The sequence below is a fragment of the Nycticebus coucang genome, chromosome 4 (assembly GCF_027406575.1).
Source record: "Nycticebus coucang isolate mNycCou1 chromosome 4, mNycCou1.pri, whole genome shotgun sequence".
NCBI lineage: Eukaryota > Metazoa > Chordata > Mammalia > Primates > Lorisidae > Nycticebus > Nycticebus coucang.
In genome coordinates, this window is record NC_069783.1 from 72,034,621 (window position 1) to 72,051,198 (window position 16,578).

At 45.6% G+C, this 16,578-nt stretch overlaps 1 protein-coding gene across 7 annotated transcripts in view; it reads right to left on the minus strand.

The window, feature by feature from the left end:
* The window catches only part of FBXO41 (F-box protein 41), a 28,026-nt gene extending 18,768 nt beyond the window's left edge, over nt 1-9,258 (minus strand). For 5 of the 7 annotated variants that reach the window (XR_008379495.1, XM_053587837.1, XM_053587833.1 and 2 more), the window contains exon 1: nt 9,022-9,258. The gene's annotated coding sequence lies outside the window, so the exon portion shown is untranslated. Of the gene's footprint in view, nt 1-8,130; nt 8,368-9,021 lie in introns of all 7 variants that reach the window. The other 2 variants (XM_053587836.1, XM_053587835.1) reach the window with 2 other exon arrangements.
* Between the last annotated feature and the right edge of the window lie 7,320 nt (nt 9,259-16,578).

Sequence of the window (16,578 nt, forward strand, 5' to 3'; positions counted from 1 at the left end):
TCTGCAGATGACTTCTGCCTCAGACTCTTTCAAGGGCTCCCTATCCTCAACCAATGGCAGCCAAACTCCTAAGCTTCAAGATCTGGCATCACTGAACTCTTGCCAATTTGACAGTGGAAAATGGCCTGGCTCCTTCACTTGCATTTCTTTGATTCTGATGGTTGGACATTTTTCACAGATTTACCAGTTATTTCTATGTCTGGTAACTTGCCTGTGTACTACTTTGCTTATGTTTATACTGAACATTCATATTTTCTTATCGATTTGCAAGGGCTTTTTGTAATATTGATCCTTTGTCATTTATATACTGCATATATTTTTCTCAAGTATGTTGATTGGCTTTTACTTTTGTTTATGGTCTTTATTGATATACTAGTTTTAAATTATGCTTCAGTAAAATCTGATTTTGCTTTCATGCTTAGGAAGCCTGTCCTTACCCACAGATTATATAAACAGTTACATATGTTTTCTTTTAGTACTTGTGATTTCTCTTTTCAAAAATTCCAGAATGTTTCTTTTTTTTAAATTAAGGGCTTTAAACAAATAATTATGTTATAAACTGACAATGACTTGGTATATGATTTTCTTTTATACATTTGGATTTATTTTTAAGAGACATAGGGACTCACTCTGTTGCCCTTGGAGAGCACACAGAGTGTGGACTGACTCCCAATTTGCAGCAAAAACAATAAAAGAGCAGAGTGCACAGTGCAGTAGCATGATCATAACTTCATTGCTCACTGCAACCTCAAACTCTTTAGCTCAAGAAATCCTCCCAAAGCACACACCACCATGCTGGCTTGCTTTTTTTTTTTTTTGAGACAGTCTTACTATGTCGCCCTCAGTAGAGTGCAGTGGCCTCATAGCAACCTCCAACTCTTGGGCTGAAGCGATTATCTTGCCTCCGCCTCCCAAAGAGCTGAGACTACAGCACCCACCACAACTCCACAAACTCCCAGCTATTTTGTTATTGTTGTTGCATTGTTGTTTAGCTGGCCTGGGTCAGGTTCTAATTCGGCAGCCTTGGTGCACGTGGCCGGCGCCATAACCACTATGCTACACCGCCTTTTTTTTTTTTTTTTTTTTCTGTCAGAGACAGGATTTCACTGCTGTACAGGCTGGTCTTCAACTCCTGGCCTCAAGCAATCCTCCCACCTTGGCCTCCCAAAATGCTGGGATTATAGGCGTGAGCCACCATGCTCAGCCTGCATTTGTATTTTAATCCACCTAGAAATTTTTGGTGAGAAAGGGATTTTTCTTTTTTTTTTTTTGCAGTTTTTTTTGGCTGGGGTCAGGTTTGAACCCACCACCTCCTTGAGCCACAGGCGCCGCCCTGAGACAGGAATTTAAAAACAACTTTCCATCATGGACACTTTTGTACATATTTAAAAATAGGGAGACTATTATGATGAGCTCCTATGTAACTCATCATCTAGCTTCAATAATTCTCAATTCACAGCCAGTTTTATTTCATCTGCTTACGGCTCCCAGGCTTTACACTCCCCCCACTCCCACCATTGGATACCTGTGAGCAAACACTAAATATTAGAATATTTCATCTGTTAGTGCCTTAGTATGTATGAGACAAAATTTAACTTTCTTTTTTTTTTGCAGTTTTTGGCCAGGGCCAGGTTTGAACCCGCCACTTCCGGTATATGGGGCCAGTGCCTTACTCCTTGCGCCACAGGTGCCACCCCTTAACTTTCTTTTTTTTAAAATAAATATTTACTAAGAGTTCCAATATCACCATTCTTTAGGTATATTAAATCCAAAAAAGTAGCCTTGAGAAATAAATCCAGAAGATGGTTCTCTGAAAATATAAACAAAATAAATAGCTTTCTGGTAAATCTATTCAAAGAGAGAGAGAATATATATACATAACACTATGAATGCAAAAGGAGATACAACCACTGGCAAAGACAGAGAAGATTTTCTTAAATTACTAAAATGCCACCCACCAGGTAAAATTCTTGGCCCAAATTTTGAAAATCTGGATGAACTAAATGCTTTTCTAGGAAAATACAAATTATCAGAATTGACTCAGGAAGAAGTAGAAAATTGAATAGACTAATAACTATAGGCAAAACTGAAGAAGCAAAGTGACCACAGATATTATAGAGTTTAGTTCACACACATACACAAGAACAAGGTTATTCTGTAAAATATAGTCAGCCTGGTGTCAGACAATGTGTGTGCCCACCCTTCTCACTCAACTAAGTAGTGGTCATTCCCGTGGGGGTCATATTTTAGGGCCTCAGTTGTAGCCAGCCTTCTCCCTCCCACCATGCTTTTTTTTTTTTTTAAGAGACAGAGTCTCATTATGTTGTCCTTGGTAGAGTGCCAGGGTGTCACAGCTCACCGCAACCTCAAACTCTTAGGCTTAAGCGATTCTCTTGCCTCAGCCTCCTGGGTAGCTGGGACTACAGGTGCCCACCACAGCGCCAGGCTATTTTTTTTGTTGCAGTTGTCATTGCTGTTTAGCAGGCCCGGGACGGGCATGAACCCACCACCTTTGGTGTATGTGGCCAGCGCCCTACTCACTGAGCTACAGGTGCTGAGCTGCATCGTGGACTTTTGAAGCAACTTTTTTGCCTCAGAGCATCCTTATAGCCAGGCTCTGAGAAAGCAGGGAAAGAGAAAGTCTGAGGATGCAGGCCTGTAGATGGAAGTGCAAAAGGGAGGATGAGAGGGGATTCCCAGGCCAGCCTATGCCCTCCATCTGTTGGAACTGAGGAATGACTCTGAATCTTCTTAGGAAAAAAAAAAAAAAAAAATATATATATATATAATATATATTTTATATTTATATTTATATTCACATATATGTATATACATATATACTTATTTTATTATTTATTTTTGAGACAAGAGTCTTGCTGTATCACCCTCAGTAGAATGCCGTGGCATCACAGCTCACAGCAACCTCAAACTCTTGGGCTTAAGCGATTCTCTTGCCTCAGCCTCCCAAGTAGCTGGGACTACAGGTGCCCGCCATAATGCCTGGCTATTTTTTGGTTGCAGTTGTTGTTGTTTAGCAGGCCCTGGCTGTGCTCAAACCCACCAGCCTTAGTGTATGTGGCTGACGCCAAGCTACAGGCACTAAGCCCTGCTTAGGAATATTTTTATCTAGATTTACATGCCTCCTTAGTCTGGGCGTGAAGCTTTTTGCCTGAAGGCAACTAAGAAGGCATAAGAGGCAGGGAGATGAGGGAGAAGAGAAAAAAGAAAAATAAAAGTGTTGTTTGTTCAATTTTCATTACAGTCCTTCGCTTAGAACACCATGATGGAATCGCTGGAGATTTTCCCTTGCATTCTAGTCTCCCTAAACCATCAATGTCTGCAGCCCTAGGATCTGCCTCAGAGCCATCCCCAAATCTTGTTTTTCTTTTTTTTTTTTGAGACAGAGTCTCACTTCATCACCCTTGGTACAGTGCTGTAGTGTCATAGCTCACAGCAACCTCAAACTCTTGGGCTCAAGTGATTCTCTTTCCTCAGCCTCCCAAGTAGCTGGGACTACAGGTGCCTGCCACAACACCCAGCTATTTTTAGAGACGGGGTTCTACTCTACCTCAGGCTGGTCTCAAACTCCTGAGCTCAGGCAATCCACCTACCTTGGCCTCCCAGAATGAGAGGATTATAAGTGTGAGCCACTGTGCACAGCCGCATCCCCAGATCTATTATGTTCCTTCTCCCATCTGAAATGCCTATCTCAAGTCTACTTTCTTTCGAGTCCACCTTGAGGTTTTCTCTGGATATAAGGTTTCTATAGGTTGAACTAGCCTTTATATTTAAGGCTTTCAGGTGCGTTAGTCTCATTTCTTCAAAGAAGACTAGGCCGTCTCAAGAATTTGTCTTCTCTAGTTGCTGTCTACCGTCATATTCTCATAGGATGACCCTGCAGATATGCAAATGATCTTGTATTTCTATGGCTTCCATTATCATGTGGTCACTGATAATTCCTGCAGTACACATTATTATTTTCATCTATCTGCTCAGCAAGACTTCTTAACTTTCTAGTAATGGCAACATCTCATCCTTTCTTTGGTGAGCTGCCCTTCCTATTCCATGTGGTTCTGGCAGGGCTGCCAATCCTAGTAGAATGGACGGATAAACCAGGGTTGGCCAATCACAGCATCTCTATTTCCTTGGCCACAATGATTGCCATACAAAAGAGCACATTCCTCAAGCTGAGCCAACTCCTTTACTGGGAGTTTATACGATAGAGGAGTCCTCTTTTCCCCTTGGGATCACAAGCTAGGATGATAAAGCTGTCAGCCTCTGCTTACCACATGGAGAAAGTCAGTGCATAGTGGGGGAAAATGTGGCAACATTCAGAGTCAAGCTGAGGCAAGAGCTGGAGAAATTCCTCACCACATTTTTTGAGAACTTCATCTCCCTTCTTTCCAGCTTTGTGAATTAATAAATAATTGTATATAAATGCTTTTTTGCTTAAAGTAGTTTGGGTTGGATTTCTGTCACTTTCTACCTAAGAGTCTGAACTAATACTCTCCCAAATCTATATTTCTCTATAGATGTATAGAGATATCTATGAATTCTACTCAAACATGAATTCCTTATACACATATTTACTCTGTGCTAGGAAGTATCCAGGTACCGTGTTATATATGTTGAGGACATACAAACTAGATCCAGCCTTGGCCTTCAAGCAGCTTGTGATCTTCTGGAGCAGACTGATTAGATGATACAGTCATTAGATACATGTTATGCAGGAGGCTGGCACAGGATTCTACACTTAGCCTTGCTTGAGGAGTTGGGCAACTAGGGAACGCCCAGAGATGCAGCATCTAAGGTGACTCTTGAAGAGCGAAGTAGAATTACCAGATAAAGATGAGTGATTATGACAATTACGAGGTCAGCAGAGAAGAAGGACATTCTGAGCCAATGAAACAGCATGCACAAGAGCAATGAAGTGAGAAAGAGGACTAGCGTAAGTCCCAGGAGGACAGAGACATTGTATGTCTCAATCATTGCTATTTCCCCAGCACTTATAACAGTGCCTGGTATGGGTTAGATGCTCGGTAAGTGTGGAATGAATGAATGGCAAAGACTTGATCAGATTTACAGTTTAGAGAATGGACTACTAGGGACAAGGTCAAGGAAGAAGGCTATTGGAACAATGGAAGTGGAAATCATTAACCAAGGTAGCAGACGTATAAATGGGGAGAAGGATGGATATAGGAGCAATCACAGAAGGACAGTTGAAAAGGCCTGGTAACAGAATGACTATGGAAGGTATGAAAGGGAGGTCACAGCCAAGGCTTAGATTTGGGTTTTGAGCAACTGGGTAGAGGATATGACTCAGTAAGGAGGGTAAATGGAGGAAGGCTGGTGTGGAGGAGAGATAATGAGTTTGGTTGTGGATTTCATGAATTTGAAATTCCAGTGGGCTTTAGAAGCAGAGATATTCAGCACATGACTTGTAATATGGGGCCAAAAAATACAGTTTTGGCAACTTAAGCACAAAAATGCAAGTGGATAAGCAGGCCCAAAGAGAGGGTACAGAGAAAGGGGTGGAGGGGGGGAGAGACCTTCAGAGAGACAGGGGAGGGAGAAGAACCAAGAAAAGAACCAATAGCTACATTATCTACTCAGCACCCTGGATAGCACCTCCCTCCCCCCCCCAAAATCTCTGACTTCTCAAAGTCTCCCTCAGATCTCATCAATCACTAATTATTGTCGACACTGTCTTCAAAATATTTGACTCTACTTCTTACTTTCTACAGCCACTGTCCCAGACCTAAATCCCCTTCTATATGAACCACTGATACTAACTGGAGTCTCTAACTCCTCCAGATCTGGTTTCTCACAGCTTCCAAAGTTTTCTACAAATAGTGATCCAGTCAAGTCACCTTTATTCTAAAAACACACTGAAGGCCGGCCATCTTCTGAGAAGTAAACTCCACCCTGCCTTGCCTGCCATCAAGATGAGCTTGAATCTGACCGTCCTGAGGTTTGCCAGCTCTAGCTTTTGTCTCTGCTTCCCTCTGCCAGGCATCCTTAGTGAGACCTATGGGACTTTGCTCCACTAGGAAGTGCCATATGCTGTCACATCCCCAAGTCTAGAATCATGCTGGTCCCTCTTCCTGGGACAATCTTCAGCTCAAATGCTACCCTATTCCATAAAGTCTTCCCTGACCTCAAGTTCTCCTCTCAGCTCAAATCACATCATAACATGAATCATTCCTTACTTTAGTTCTTCAAGGATGGTAACAAGCATCACATACAGGTCATGGAACTGTTTACCCATCAGATCCCTCCTACACATTCACTGGAGGCAGGGACAATGCAACTGATTCATCCTCATGCCTTCCTCATACACAGTAGACATCAGTACTGTTAGAGGAATCATACTGAATAATGGATGAATTGATTGATTTCATGTAACCAAAGCAATTTCTAACTTATCATCATAGAACTGAGTGAATTGGTTAAAATTAAATTAATCCAAGCATCACCTCGAATAGCAGGTGTTTTCCTGGCTGTGCTAGTCACCTACTGGGAGGTAAGAACTACTTGCTGCATCTTCTCTACACTGTTTGCTCACTCTAGCTGAGTTCCAAGATTTGGAACTTGTCTGCTTCATCTCCTTTTATTTAACCAGCAAAAGAGGTTAAACACAAGGACCATGTCACGCACCGGATATATAAAAATAAATGACAGCCCTGCCCTTAGGGTGCTTATAGTCTGATAATTAAAAAAGCAGTGAACTTTTGTCTACTAATTATTTTGATCCGATACCATGCTATTCATTTAGTCCCCACACAGTGATGACCAGTAGGTGGTATTGTCTCCATATTAGGATGAGGAAACTGAGGCTTAGAGTGATTTAACCACTTGCCCAAGGTCAGTAAATACTGTAACAAACTATTGCTTTGGAGACCCCCAGTGAGACATGACTCCCAGGATTCCTGCCTTTATGTGATCTCTCACATGGACTCAGGGCATGGCTGAATGACTTGCTTTGGCCAATGGAACATGACAAGCCTGAGGCAAGCAGAAGCCTGATATGCAGTTATACTTTACAACTTGTTCTCCTGAAATACTTACTACCTCTTGGGATCCAGCTTCCATGTAAGAAACTTGGGCCAGGTGACTGACTGATTAGATGCCATGAATAGAGTGACCCTGGAGGATGAGAGGCCATTTTGATGTTCCTCTCCTGCCAGTCCCTCCACTGAATACATCTGAGTGAGAGATTCCACGTGAGCCCACAGTCATGGCCAACCCACAGATCATGAGAAATAATAAATAACTGTTGTTTTAAATCCTGAAATTCTGGGTGGTATGTCACACACCAGTGAATAACTAAAACCATGAAAAGTAGAATTTGAACCCACCACTACCTGATTGACTTCAAAACCCCTGTTCTTAGTCTCGACACTATGTTCTTTCTGGTTGAAAGTGGAACATCACACCAACACAGTACTGGTCACAGGTTGGCCCACAATAACAATAGATATTTGTTGAATGAATGAATAAATGGAGCAGTGGTTACTAGGGAGGTAGGGGCGTTAAGGAATTCAAAGGCAGAATGGTAATTACCTTTCAACAAACATCATCCTCTTCTTGTTATAAATATTCCAAAACAAAGTAGAATCTTTAAATCTAGAAACAATTGTGGGGATATCACCAAATTCTCTCTCTTTCTCTGGGTTAAATTCAGAGCAGGTAAAACTGAGAAGTTAGCAGAGTTTGTTTCTTGATGGTCTCCCTTTCCCTGACCCCAACTCCCTTTCATATCCATAGCATCTTCTCTTTCCACCACTTGGCCTTCAGGACCTAACAGCTCTTACCCCCTCTTTCCATATAAAATCCACATTCAGGAAAGGAGCAGAGAAGGTAGAAATTACAGAAATGGGGGTGGAATATTTAAGTGTTAACAGATGGATTCAAAAGCCAAAGAAATGAAGCTCTAAGCTCTAAGCTCAGCACTTGCAGGAGGCATCTGCCAGCAGGTGGAGGTATTCTAAGAATGGGAGAGGCAGCTGGAGGTGTCCCCATTATCCCCCCCCATTACACCCCTGAAGGTGGCAACCAAAGGAATCCCCTCTGCCTCTCTAAATCCCTTTGAATCCCCCCCAAGAAGGCTGGGGCTCTGGCTCCTCACACCTGTGGCTGTGTCCCCAACATGTGCACCTCCCAGAACAGTCACTCCAGCCTGATGAAGACCCACAGGGGTCAATGCAGCCAGTCCTCTGCTTCTTGGCAGCCCTGACACTGCCTTTTCGGTTGTTGTCTCTTGCTCCTGCAAACAGGCACACGCCTCCCAAGGTCACACACACAGGCTCCAGCACCTGGATCCCACATCCAGAAAACCATCCGGGCCCCTCGCTCTGCAGACTCAACCTAGGGAGAGAGCAGGCCCCACTCTGTGCTCACAGGCAGATTGTGGGCAACACACACAAGCACTGTGTCACACACACTCTTCTTGCAAAGCAATGCAGTGGGACACACACATCCAGAGACACTGTGAGCATCGTCACCAGTGCAGGCACTGGGATGTGAGGAGAAGGAAACGTGTGCACACACATGCACAACTCCAGACTATCACACGTGCACACTGGCACGCACAGACCCCGCACAGGTGCCCAGCCAGGCCTCAGCACCAAGCCCCTCCCCCACTCCCCTCAGAAGCAGGTGGGGAGGGCTGGGGTTTGAGGGTGCTCCCCTTCTTCCCTCCTTTTGGCCCCTGCTCTCCAAGGTCCAGAGTCCCACAGGGGTTCTTAAGTCTGCTCCCGCCCCGGAACATGGCTAGGTCAGCGACAGGAGGGAGGGGGGGAGGGGAAGCCTGATCTCAAATCGTTCTGATTTTAATTCCTTAAATTAACCCCTTCCCTGCCTCTGGCCTGGCCTGCACAGAATCCCTCCTGGCTGGGCGGCCTCGTCGGCCTCCGGAGGGTTGTGGGGGAGAAGGAAAGGGAAGAGGAGACAGCGGCTGGAGTCCTCCCTCCTTCCCTCTCCAGGAACAGTCCCGCAGCGGTGCCCGTGACCCGCCCTTACCTCCTGCACCCCGCGGCGAGGCCAGGCCCGGCGGCCCAGAGCTGGGGTGCAGAGGCAGCCCCCGCACGCCCGGTCCAGACGCAGGGCCGCCTCGGGGCCTCGGATCTCGTTCCCCTCTGCAGCCTCGGGTGGCGGCCGCGGCTAGCGCCCCCGCCTCCCTCTTGGGGCGGGGGCGGCCGAGCCTCCCAGCTAGTCGCAGAGGGAGGGGCGCGCAAAAGGGTGGGGGTAAGGATGGAAGATGTGGAGGGGGAGGAGGGGGAGGAGGGGGCGCGCGGCCGGAGAAAAGCAAGGGAAGGGGGAGGGAGGCAGCGAAGAGGTGGGGCGGAGCCGGCCCCTCCTCCGGGGCGGGCTTTCCAGCGAGAGGGGAGCGGCAGATGCGGCCAGAAGCGGCTGCGCCGGGACCCCACGTTTTCCGCTCAAGGTGGCTTCTATGGGGGAGGGGTCCTCGGCGCCGCCCTAGGGGTGCAGAGATGACTGGTGGTGCCCTCCTCCCAGGTCCCAGTCTTCCCAGCTCCCGGCACCACACCGTACCCTCCCCGGCCCTGGCACTTGAGCTGTGGCCTCTGCTGCCCACCTTTAATCAGGGCCTCTCCGCCCTAACCCTACACTCTGGTTTAGGGCCGCTTCCACTCCGGGGCAAATCCTGGGGTGGGCGCTTTTGTGAATCCGGAAGGGGGAGGGTGCGACGCTATTTGTGGGACATGCGCCACGGTCCTTAAGTGGCCTCTTGGGCTGCGCGCCTGGTCGTGCACTTGGCGACCTCAGTCGGATGCTTAAGGACGATTCCTTCGGGGTGTTTCTAGGGAACCAGCGAAGCTGGGGGTGAATGCAGCTGGGCGCTGTCCGGAGACCCAATATTGCCCTTAAAATGCTGCCTAGGAGCACGTGTCTCAGTCACAAATCCCATCTTGGACCTGAAGAGGAAGAAAGGGGCAAGGCCTCCTCTAGGGCTCTGCTTCCCTCCTACCCACACCCACCACTTGGCTAGGACAGCAGTCAGGCTTCTTGGGCTGGGGCACCTACGTGGCCCCGCCCTAGGCTTAAGGCCTATCTTGCTGGTGAGGCAAGAACAATCTGGCTGTCCTAGGCCTGGAGGAAATCCTCAGGGCTGCCATGGGGCCTGAGATACCAGGGTTTGGGGGCTACAAGGCTAGGGCTGAGCTGAGCCTTGGATGAGGAAAGAGAGATGGCATTTCAAGCTGAGGGCAGTTCTTGGTCAGGGCTGTACACAGGGTCTTCAGAGGCAGTGGGATGCAGCTAAGCAGAAATCCAACAGCCTCAGGATTCTCCAATAAATCTGAAGCTGATGGGGACTTTTCTTGCCTCCACCATTCCTGTGAAGGCAGAGATAATGTAACGTTCAGAAAGTATAATTTGTGTACTTGTTGTCAGATGGTTTGGGAGGGACGAGACAAATTTAATACAGTGCCCAATCAGGGCAAACTCCCTCTCCATCTTCTCTTCTTGTAGTTCCTAAATTTCTTTCCTCCTCCAGGAAGTCTTCTTAGATTAAGCAAATGAGAAATCACTTCTCCTAAGTTTGTTTGTTTTTTTTTTTTTAGAGACAGAGTCTCACTTTATCACCCTCAGTAGAGTGCTATGGCGTCACACAGCTCACAGCAACCTCCAGCTTCTGGGCTTAGGCGATTCTCTTGCCTCAGCCTCCCAAGTAGCTGGGACTACAGGTGCCCGCCACAACGCCCAGCTATTTTATGTTGCAGTTTGGCCGGGGCTGGGTTTGAACCCACCACCCTCGGTATATGGGGCTGGTACTCTACTCACTGAGCCACAGGCACCGCCCCACTTCTCCTAAGTTTTAATTTTTTTTTTTTTTTTTTTTGTAGAGACAGAGTCTCACTGTACCGCCCTCAGGTAGAGTGTCATGACATCGCACGGCTCACAGCAACCTCTAACTCTTGGGCTTACATGATTCTCTTGCCTCAGCCTCCCAAGCAGCTGGGACTACAGGCGCCCACCACAACGCCCAGCTTCTCCTAAGTTTTAAATGACAACTTCTATTGTCCAAGTGCCAAGCATCATGTTGATCATTTTTATGTATACCATTAATCTTCCTAATAAGCCTATCAAGTAGCCTATCAAGTATTGTTATTATCTCCACTCTCCAAGTGGAGAAGCTAAAGTTAAGATCTAACATGGCATAGCCAGGGTTTGAATTCAAGCTGCTAAACTGTAAAGTCTGTGCTCAACCACAGTGCTTCTTGCCATCTCTTAGCTATAATACAGTCCATAACCTTCATCTATCAAAATACATACTCCCTACATCTGTTTTTGCAAATAGGCAAAAATATTCAGATATTGTATTGGTCCATCTTTGTTGTTGTGATGTTTCTTTCTCCTTACTCTGTGCTTCCTGTGAGTATCTGAAATCTTCAGCAAGCTGGTGTATGTATGTGTGTGTACGTGTGCATGTGCATGTGTATGCAGATGTGTACCTGTACACATGGAAGTGTATATAGATGCATGTATTTGTGAGTGCATCCATGTGTGTGCATATGGATATGCATGTATGTGTATGCAAGTATATGTGTGAGTACATGCATGTGTATTTGCACACATGCGCATATGTGTGTGCATATGTGTATGAGTGTATGCATGTGCGCATGTGTGCCCATGCTACATTTCACAGACAACAGTTCTTGCTCGGTTGTTATGGGAACCACAGTTCTAAAAATGTTAAACTGAATCCTATTCTATGTAAACCAGAGAAACCAAAGGAGAGCTCAGTGACAGCCATACATCCCAGAGCTGAGGCAAAGAATCATGAGCTCAGCAAGAACTGGACAGGTCCCAGACTAGTCAGAGGTGTGGTCCCACTCAGGGAACCCTATGGTTGTTGTCAAGCAAGCCTCCATATTGCTTCTCCTCATCTTTCCCTCCTGATCCTTCCTTCCTCTTCCCTCTTCTCTTTCCCAGCTTCATGCTCTCCTTTCTTCCCCTTTCTTTTTCCCTCCTTCTTTTTTGGCTTTTTGATCAACTGATAAACACAATAAGTAAGCACTTAAGTGTGTTGGGCAGTAGGCTTGGTGATATGAGGGCCACAAATGTGGATCTTCTGCTCTTGAAGGAGCTCAAGGGTGGGAGCATTTGGATAAAAGGTCAGGGAAGAGGAGAAGCCAGAGCAAAGATCAAAGGAAGAGATGATAGAGGAGGTTGGAAGGCAAATTTGGATCTGATACAGAGGGCTTTGACTGCAAAGGTGAAAAAATATATTATATATATATATAGTAGGAGGATGGAAGCCTTGGTAGTTTTGGCATAAAGCACTAATATGTTGTGAATGGTGTTTTAGGGAAGTTTTCATCATCAGGACTAGGCAATGTGGAATGAAAGGAGGCATAATGGAGGCAGGGGAAGTAGTTTGGTACAATACAGGCTTGTCTCAGACAGGGTACAGGGTTGGGGTGAAAGGGAGGAAATAGGAGACATCTTGGGTTTCTTTGTCAAACTCTTGCCCCATATCCCATCTCATCAAGATTCTTATTACATTTTCCCATCTCTCCAGTGTGAGAATCAGGACTTTAGTGAGTCTCTGTTACTGGTGTGTGTTAAATTCCTCAGATGCACTGGAAAGTAAAACACTTGGAGACTACTGGTGCAGCTGATAAGTAGCATTCAAAATTTGTGGAATGAATGATTATATGGATCTGCACTGGTCTTGGAACTGGAAGGTCCAGATTCAAGGCTAACTTCAGTGTCTTAGCATCAATGTGCCCTTAAGAAAATCCCCGTATCTCTAGGGCCTCAGTTTTCTCTTCCAGTCTTCTATTGGACAAGATCCTACTCTTGGACAATGTTATATGATTCTAGGTGATTGTCATAGCCCAGGCGTGTATGTATATGGAAAGGGTGTCATGGGCTAAAGAGCTGGCAACAGGCACAGAGAGAATAAATGCAGAAAACATTTTAAGAGAATAATCAATTTCTTCTGGCTTTAGTTTTTAACAGTATCGTTGACTAGATAACTCAGGCTCTCCTGCTTCAAAATATGTGGACTGTTTTTCATAAAATATAAAAGACATTTCCTGCAATGTTTAGCTGGGCTTGCAAGAAAGGAAAGAAAACCTACATGGACCCAAATGAGGGGACTGAGACCAAGAAATAGAAGCATGAGATGTGCTGTGACTAATCCCAGAAGGTGTGGTAAGGGAGGCATATTTCTTGCTGTCCTGATCTGGGTCCTGATCAGAGAAAAAGCTGCCTCTGAAAATCTATAACTACTTGAGTTGGAGTTTGAATTCACAACACTAATGTGGTACAGGAACCCCAAGTCAAGAAATTAACACATATTGGTCTCCATCAAGTGATATTCTTGGAGTGCCTGGCATAAGCAAATATAGCACTTCTCAGGAAAAAATACCCTCAACTGAGGTCACAAAGTATTGGTGCCCAAGTAAGTCCTCACTGAAGATGAGCCACAAGCTAAAAATTGCAATATGTAAAAGGAAATAATGTACCACGAATGAGAGAAGATAAGACCCTGAGGAATTTAAATAAGATCTAACAGGTCTAAGTGACAGCCTGGATGTGTGGGGGAGGGAAGATGCAAAGGTGTATCCCACAGAGCCCTAGTGAGTCTAGGGAAGCAATCAAATACTTGTCACTCTTAGCAGAAATTGGGTATGTGGAAGGGTGATTTAATTTTAGACAGATTGTACTTGAAATGGTGGTGGGACACTTATATGGATGACAGAACCACGGGGATGGCTGACTTAGAAGCCTTCTATGTAGGAGTGATGGCTGAAGACCTGACAATATGCTAAGAAGAGTGTTGAAATAGGAAAGAAGGCTAAAAAAATTTTTTTAATTTTGCTTTCGATTTCAGCTGGCTTTTACTCTTCTTAGTTTGAAGTTGTTCGTGTTGTTTTGTTTTGTTTTGTTTTTGGCCAGGGCTGGGTTTGAACCCGCCACCTCCGGCATATGGGACCAGCGCCCTACTCCGTGAGCCACAGGAGCCGCCCCTGGTGTTGTTTTTTAATTTTATTTTTTTTACTTTCTTCTTTTAGCGATTCTCTTGTCCTTTGCCTCCCAAATAGCTGGGATTACAGGCACCTGCCACAATGTCTGGCTTTTTAAAAAAAATTTTTGGTAGAGACAGGGTCTCACTTTGGCTCACTCCAGCTCATGCTGGTCTCCAACCTCCAAGCTCAGGAAATTAGCCCACCTTGGCCTCCCACAGCTCTAGGACTACAGGCATGAGCCACCACGCCCAGCCAAGGCTAAAAATTGAATCTGGAAAAATACCCACATTTTCAGGACCAGATAAAAAAGAGGAGCAAGTAAGGAAAATGAACTAATAGTCCGATTCTGGTTGGGTCCTGGGTTTGGATGGACTTTTAGATTGTTTGGTTATAATTCTTTCCATCTCTGGCCTAAGATTCTCTTCCCTCAAAATACCTAGGGGAAGCTCCAGTAAATGGGGACAGTGTCCATTAGGACATAGAAGGGACCTCTCAGCTGGGAGTCATAAAACTAGGCTGGGCTCTAGAACCAGGATTACTAAGTCACTTCTTAGGAATTTAACATTTTCTCATCAGTGGTATTAGGTCTAGGTAGTGTGAGGACAAGCTGAGGGCACAATACAGCTGATAGCCTTGATGGAATGCTGCTGGAGGGGGCAAGGGTGGGTTGGTCAGAGGCCAGCCACCCATAGCCTGTCTGCACTTCCTTCTTTGGTTGTGTTTTTTTAATTTTTTTTTCCTTAAGACGAGAGTCTTACTTGATCACCCTGGTAGAGTGCCATGGCATCTTAGCTCATAGCAACCTCAAACTCTTGGGTTGAAGTGATCCTCTTGCCTTAGCCTCCCAAGTAGCTGGGACTATAGGCGCCCGCCACAACACCTGGCTATTTTTTAGAATGGGGGCCTCACTTTGGCTCAGGCTGGTCTCGAACTTGTGAGCTCAGGCAACCCACTTGCTTCAGCCTCCCAAGTGCTGGGATTACAGGCTTGAGCTACCAAGTCCAGCCCTCGGGTTGTGTGCTTTTGGACCAGTTGCTTGAAATATGAGCTTTTATCCTCTTCCTTACCCTACTCTACATGGAATGGAAAGCAAAGTCAGGTGGTCACTTAAATAGTAAGATAAAAAGGGTCACCATAAGTCTGTCACTTACCTAATCACAGTATCTAATAGACCATCCTTTGAGCCTCTCTATAGAGTTCAACATTACCCCCTGCAGGCTACTCTTCTAAAATGTTAATTCCCCTAGAAGGGATAATATCAAATTCTTTATCACAAATTAGTTCATTAGATGCAATATACTCAGCCACGTGAAAGCACTTAACACCTGTGGAGGGAAAAGGCTGGAATTCTATGACTTGATAGTTTTGTCTCCAGTCAGTGGACTGCATGGAGTAGGGCGAGTACATCTGAGAATGAAGGGGTGAAGAAGCCAGACAGTCAGAAGCTGGTTGGATCTAGCATCATAGGGCTGTAGGCTGTGTCTTTTTGGCACAGAAGAGAATGAAGTCCCTGCCCAGACACAGGCCCTCTTCCTTCTTTAGTAAAGAGCAGTCACTGGGGTGGAGACATGGACAGTATGGCAGGCTTTTTATGCTCCAAGGTCTGCCCAAGATGGCCAGAAAGAGTGTGCAAAAGCTTTGGGCTGGGAGTGAAAAGACTAAGGGAGGGACATTACCCATCACAGGATATCATCATCTTCACCACCTTCATATCCTTCCCCAAACCCTAAAGCGATGAAGGGTTCACCTGGAAGAAATGCTTGAGAAAAATGGCTTTGGCAGGTGTGAGACTGAACAGTAAGTGGGCTGCTACCTCCTGGAGAAGATCCTTTGTGGGAAGAGCAACTAAGAAGGCTATGAGCCTCTGACAAGTGCCTGCTCTGTACTCGGGTGTGGTCCAGCTAAATGTTGAGAACCTTTTGGCTCTGACAGCATGTGACTCTTGAACAGATAAATGCATAGGAAGTGGCGGGAGCCTCTGTGAAACCCACTAGGTATTCATGCACAGCACTGAAACACCAAAGCCTTTTGCAGTGCTCGCTGCTGTCTGGGGCTCCCTCTAGCGGCCAAACCTGTTTCTCGCCTTCTGGTAGGAAACATTTTCAAACCGTGTTGTTAAACTCAGGTGCCTCCATTCTAACGCTGGAAAATAAGCACTGGCTCTGGAGTCAGACAGATCTGTTTAACTCTGTCTGTCCTTAGCTGAGCTACCCATAAAGTTACCTACACTGCGGTCCTCAATTTTGAAATATAGTATGTGCCTGCTTCACTTGGGATTGTGAAGATTAAGGAAAAAACATATGCATGATGTTTAACATCTATGCACCATTTTCAAATTCCAGAAACACTCTAGTCGTTAGATCAGCTGTGATTAAATCCATTCATTAATTCAGTACATATTTATCAACTGCCTACTATGTACAGTGCTTGGTGGGTGTGCTTGACAGTAGGTGTGTAATGTGTTCACGGCGGGTATTCCAGGAGTGTGGGGATCTTCTTTATTTTCTGGCACGTATGTTTGCAGGGGTGGGGATGTTGGTGGTACGCGTCAGGAGCTTACATGTCAGATTCAGTAAGC